This window comes from Thamnophis elegans, chromosome 8 (genome assembly GCF_009769535.1).
Source record: "Thamnophis elegans isolate rThaEle1 chromosome 8, rThaEle1.pri, whole genome shotgun sequence".
Lineage (NCBI taxonomy): Eukaryota > Metazoa > Chordata > Lepidosauria > Squamata > Colubridae > Thamnophis > Thamnophis elegans.
The window spans coordinates 25,866,676-25,873,151 of NC_045548.1; the positions used below are offsets into that span (position 1 = coordinate 25,866,676).

General features: G+C 35.1%; 1 pseudogene; it reads right to left on the minus strand.

Annotated features, from left to right (window-relative positions):
- Positions 1 to 2,469: 2,469 nt before the first annotated feature.
- Positions 2,470 to 3,820, minus strand: LOC116512423 (annotated as a pseudogene).
- Between the last annotated feature and the right edge of the window lie 2,656 nt (positions 3,821 to 6,476).

Consider the following 6,476-nt stretch of genomic DNA (forward strand, 5'->3'; position numbering starts at 1 on the left):
CTGGGAACGGGTGGGGCTGAGGAGCGGCTGGGGGTGGGGGGTGTTTCACAGAGCAGCTGGGGGTGGGGGGTGTTTTACAAAGGGATGAGGTGGACTGAATTACCCCCTTGTATCTGCTGCCTTGTTTAGTGATTGTTTTGTTTGCAGCTATAATGATGGTGAAAAAGACCTGTAAAGCAAAGGAAAACTGAATAGGATCCTCAGCCCAGTCACAGTTTCATTTAACAACCATTTAATGACCAAGATACTAGTCCCAGTTATGTTCACTAAATAAGGATTATCTGTAAACTGTTCTTTTGGTATCCACGTATGCAAAAGACTGATAGCTGTAGGAGATGACCAAGCTGAGCCCAAGGGAAGGGTCAAACACATCAATGGCCAACGTAATTGTTTCAGGGTTCATTTTATTTACACCAAATATAATTCATTTAAGAAATTGGACAGCACATCCTTTATTAGTTTCAAATTCTTTCTTTAAAGATATCCATGGTGGAATGTAACATGCTGAAAGCAACAGTGGCAATGGGATGCTTTTGTGGCCCTTTGGGATAACCAAGAAATAAGTGTGTGTGTGTGTGTGTGTGTGTGTGTCAGAGAAGAATTTTTAACACAGGTATGTTGTACATGCATACATTTGGACAAACTTTGCAGAAATCTCCTCTTTTTTAAGTTTTATTTGGCATCATTCAATAGAGCAAAGTCTGAAAATGAAGCTGCATGCTACTGTAGGAGTCCAACAGTTTAGCAAATAAAAAGAGAACTTAGTGTTCCAGGGAGATGAATTTAAACTGCATGGAGATGAGGTGAGTGAAGTATTTCATTGAATACACCGGTATTGTGTGATAATAATTTGTTATCCAGAGCAAATTTTTACAATGGCTACTGTATATTTAATGGGCACAGGCAGGCTGTATATTCAATGGGCACAGGCAGGACACTGGTAGAATGTATATTATGAGCCTATGAGTTTTGAAGGATTTTAACTCGTGTTTTAGCTTGGTTGCTGAATGAGCTAAGGTTTTTGTACTTTTAAAGTTATTGTTGATACCATATTGTTTTTATTGACCCTCTTTTCCACTTACAGAGCTAGTTTACTGTTTTTCTTTGAAATAAATATTCAAAAACATTATTGGTATCTATTTTTATTTTTGAAATTTACCGGTAGCTGCTGCATTTCCCACCCTAGGCTTATACTCGAGTCAATAACTTTTCCAGTTTTTTGTGGTAAAATTAGGTGCCTCGGCTTATATTCGGATCGACCTATACTCGAGTATATACGGTATATGATATATATTGGGTCAATTTAAGCTAATTGGCTTGTGATATACAACATAATTTACATTCATAACTGTATTGATTATTTTCTTTCTATTTAGGTTTTCTGAATTTAATTAAAAATGAAAACTAATGCATAACTTTAAAGTATAGTGTAGTATCAAGAGGTTACTCAATATATTTCTACACTAAAACTTAGGCTACCCCCATTTTTCTTTGAAAGTCAGTGCTCATAAACTCATGTAAAGTTAGAAATACATAATTATTAAAACTTAAATGCATTTTCCATAACCTTATTTTATAAAACTGTATTAAATATAAGCATGAAACGATGATACTTTATGCATCTACCTACCTAGATATCTACCAAACATCTCCTCTCTGTGTCACTAAGATCCATACCACACTGAATCACTAGTAGTCAAGGACCTCTAAGAACATATTGACCATGTTTTCAGCTGTAAAAGTTTTACTGATTTAAGACTGGCCAAAATAAACAATTAAAAAATAGGGCACTGATGTCCATAAACAAACAAATAATTTGGCTGGAATGTGGCAAACACAGAAATAATTACAAGAAATCATTATTGGTTGATAATTGTTGTACATATGTAAACCTGGCATGAAACTTTAGTGGAATGTCATGGACACACTCGTTTTGACTAATCTTGGGATTTTCTCCTTATCAAACAAATATCAAACTCCTTTCATCTGGTAGTGAGATGGATGGTGAGTAAATAAATTCGGTTCTGAAACATGGTATGAAGAAAATTCTGCTATATGCTTCTAGAGCTCTTCATCTTATTCTAGGGTAACAACGTCTTTATTTGGAATTCCATATAAAGACTAATTTCCTTTAAGATTAGCTAAGGCTCTTTCCAGACATTTCTCCTAAAGCCATTGACCATAAAAGATAAGTTTTAGTCCATTAGTGGTAGCCACCTTTAGGGGGCAGCTCTCATTTCTGTTTCTTTAAGGCCATTGAGCCAGTGGATCCATTGAGTCAGTGAAGACATTGCCAGGGTCATGTGGCTAGCATGATTTCACACTGCAATGCGAAGCAAATGGAGAAACACTGCTAAGTTGACATGAACTTACACAAGTGGCAGTTTGGTAGGACTCAAACTGCTGGACATTCTCCAACATCATTAAGTCACTGAGCTACTGCACCTCTCTTTACACAAAACTGAATTTTCATTTGAAGCAGCAGCTCAAGAGATCTCTGGTTAATTTCTGCAATACAGCTTCCCCTGACTGAAAAACAGTGTTTTCAATGCTCCATTTTGTTATTTCATTCCCTTTATTATTTCTTGCAATTATTGATATCTATACCATTTCCTTGAATAATTCTGAGTTAAGAATGCAACACTTTATGAACTTTTTCATTTTCTATATTTTGGAATATTTTGGAACTTCTTTCCTAGAATATTCAAAACCCTTCAGCAATGTTAAGAGGATTTCCTCAACCTGATCAAATGGACTTTTTTATACAGTTCAGTTAAATGCCTTAAATCTTCATCACATATTTTGTCACAAGCATTCTAAATATCATAACAGTCACTGACCTCGGATAGAGATACTAAAGAAAATATGTCACATTATATATGTAAATATCTTTCTTATGGTCTTTTTCCAACCTGGGAATAGCCTGGAACAGAATGTTTTGTTCCATAATATTCCCTAATTAAAACAATTCCTGCTATCCTATCAATTCCTTTGATTTTAACTAATTGTGTAAAAGTTCCCACTCCTGCAGCCTCTTGTGAAATGACTTCTCTGTATAACTCAAGTCATGGTACAATACCTCAATCATTCTAAACTACCTAAGCATTCTTGCAGGTATTTTGCCAATTTCTTCTTTTGTTCTCTAGTGTTTGTAGCTACTGTGATTGGATATCATGATGGAACAAGCATAGCCTCAATCAAGTGTGTAGGCCAGTAACAGTATGGATCAGTATATTTAATAGTGAAAAGCATATTTGCTCTTAGAATGGCAAACACCTCAGGAACAGTCTTTATTTCTATAGGAAGACCCCCATCATACTTCTCAAAAATGTAGTTCCATTTTGCTTCATTCAAGAGATCATACTGGAAGTGTTTTTGCATTGATCTTTGACTGCTCATGTTTTTTTCCTTTGTTTACCACTTTGCCTTTTAAGCAGGGGTGGTTTCTGGCAGTGAAATGTGCTGCATGCTGTGTTTGCGCATGCAAGCACACTTGATGCACTCATGCACGCTTGATGCATGCTGCACACGCATTTGATGTGCACTGCACTCGCACACATGTGCAATACAACTAAAATTGCTTTGGACATGCGCAGACGCAAAAAACAAGGCAGCATCTATGGCTCTGCCGGGAGAACCAGTGCAGGGACATGGCAGGCCTGGGTCGCTGCCAGTTCCAGCGACCCAGGCCACCAAAGTAGTACCGGTTCGGCTGAACTGGTCCGAACCCACCACTGCTTTTAAGTATTTATTAAGTGTGTACTGCAGCCCATTTTAAAAACTCCTCATATTTTCCTGTCCTTTATTTGGAGTTTTCCATTCTAGATGGAAATTGCTATATTGCATTCAAAATAGCAATAAACTGTGCATATTAGGTGGATTATTACCAAGATATTGAATTTGAAGCCAAGTGTGGCATTTTTCATTCTGGCAGGAGCTAGGGTAGGCACAAGGGCATTGGCAAGGATGAAGGCTATCATTTCTGTCTGCGTGTCATGGATTCAATATTCATGAGTTCTTATGTTGAAAAAGAATGGAATGGAGCTTTTAAAAATTTGATTCAGGAGAAGCCACAATTCACTTTGTATCCAGTTGGCTTGATATGCCACCGTTCTCTTTACTATGGAGATTCTCAGGCATTTGGGTCATGATTGTCCCAAAGGTGCTTTTTCAAAAGGCAATTGGACTTTCTGGTTTTTCTTGAAAATGTTTTGCTTCTCATCCAAGAACTGAAGAAGTTTCTTAGAAGAGAAGCAAAATGTCTTCAAGGAAAAAGAAAACCCAGTTGTCTTTTTAAAAAGCACCATTTAGGATCACTGTTATCTTATTGGTCATAATTCCCTGGTGACCAATAGGGCAGCTTAGAATATTGTTACATTTTGGACTGCTTTGGAAGTTAGTTAAGAAATTTCATCTGGAGGTGAAAAGATATCATCTACATTTATTGGTGACTGGAAGTCTCTTACAGATCTTTTATGTAAAAAAAAAGAATTTATGGCATGGTTTTAATAATTAGATAGGATCGATTATAGTAAGTAGACTAATATGTAAGTTTAGAAAGATGTTAAAATATACTTGTATTTGTAACTACAGTATATCAGAAGTTATATCTTTTCTTGAAACTTCATTTTCTATTTAATTTTTTCTTTTTTCCCTCTTACTTAGATTGTATTAGTTTTAATACAAATTATATATAAAAATTCATCAGGTAAAAAATGAAACCCATCCAAGGATTGGTAGGGCTGAGGAGGAAGGATCATACTGGAACACCTACACAATCTGTCTTAAGTATAGATACTTGGGTTTTAGCATTTCAATGGAATGGGATCAAATTAGTTGAAGAATGATTTTGAAATCAAGAATTAAAGTACTTTTCACCTTCCCATTTCTGAGAAATGCTTGGTTGAAAACACAAGAAGAAAGGCCTTCTATTCATTGTTTGTGTCTGTGTGTGTGTGCGTGTGTGTCAAAAAGTTCAAGACAGTGGCTGTAACTGCAGACTTGAAGTACCATTCTTTTTTATATGTTCAGAGCTGACATTTTCATCTTTTCCTTTTTTTAAATAAAAAAATATACCAGTATTAACTATAGTTTCTGAAATTTTAATGAACATAAGAAATCTTAAATTGTACATTTGAAGCTGAATGCAGCTTGATAGACAATTGTAAAATGTGATTACCTTAATATTAATATTTAAATTCTCCTTTGCATGGGTTGTTATTGATAAATACGAAACAAGAAAACAAGAAAATAGAAAGAAAAAATAACCAAACAAAAAGAAGCTTCTTGAAAATATATGGGGGTTTGTTTTATAACTTCCTTCTCCCTTATACCTTTGATACCTTTGTACAATATTTATATAAATTTATAAACATGAGACACCCACACCCTTACAAACCACACTGTAAATGTTTATATTTGCATTGGTGCATGATACCTACCTACCTACCTACCTACCTACCTACCTACCTACCTACATACATACATACATACATACATACATACCGGAGGTAGGTTTCTGCCGGTCCGCCCAGGATTGGGTGAAGCGGTAGTGGTGGAGGCGGGGGACTCCGCCCACCCTCCTGGATGCTTCGGTGCATGCGCAGAAGTGTCGCCCACACATACGCACGGACACAAGCAAACCGGTAGTAAAATAAATGAAACCCACCACTAATATATATATAAATGCATACACACAAACATACTTTTTTGAGTACACTCCATGGACATTCCTACTAAAAAACTTTTTAAAGAAACCTGTGAGGATATGTTTTCTCAAGGCATTCTCTTGATCCCATCTTTTACCTTTTTTACATGTTAGTATTGTTGAAACAGAATATATTTTATCATGTGAAGATTATGTTAATGTTTACTTCCTAATTATCTTCCTATATTGAGCGGTATCATGTATCCTCCTTCTAAAGAAATATTTCCATTTCTTTAAGGTCAGAAGCTACTTTAATAAAAAGAAAATCTAATAATCCAAATGATTATTAGAAAAGAGCAAAAGACAATTTTGATGATAAAAGACTATCCAGAGGCTTAATATCTTAAAATTTTAAGATGTCTAATTGAATTTCTAAATATATGCGGAGCTTAAGAATTCCAAAGTATTCTAGTTCTAGATTTTCTACACAGCAATTACATTCCAGGTATTTAATGCACAGTATTTTTCAGTTTATATTGCATATCATATTATTCAGTGTTTATATACTGTAATGATTGACTGATGGGCTGAAAGTTATCATCTAATCATAATAATTGACTTAATTATTTTTTATACAGATATGTAGTAAGGAATGATACACATGCCTGAATGATACACATGCCTGAATTAACCACATGCTTCTTACAAAAAGAAAATTTAAAAATGTCTCTGGAGATTTACACTGCTATGCAGAGTTAGTTATCAGAATTAGTTATATTTAGTTATTTAATGGGATTTAATATTTGTAAATAACTATTATTCCACTAAT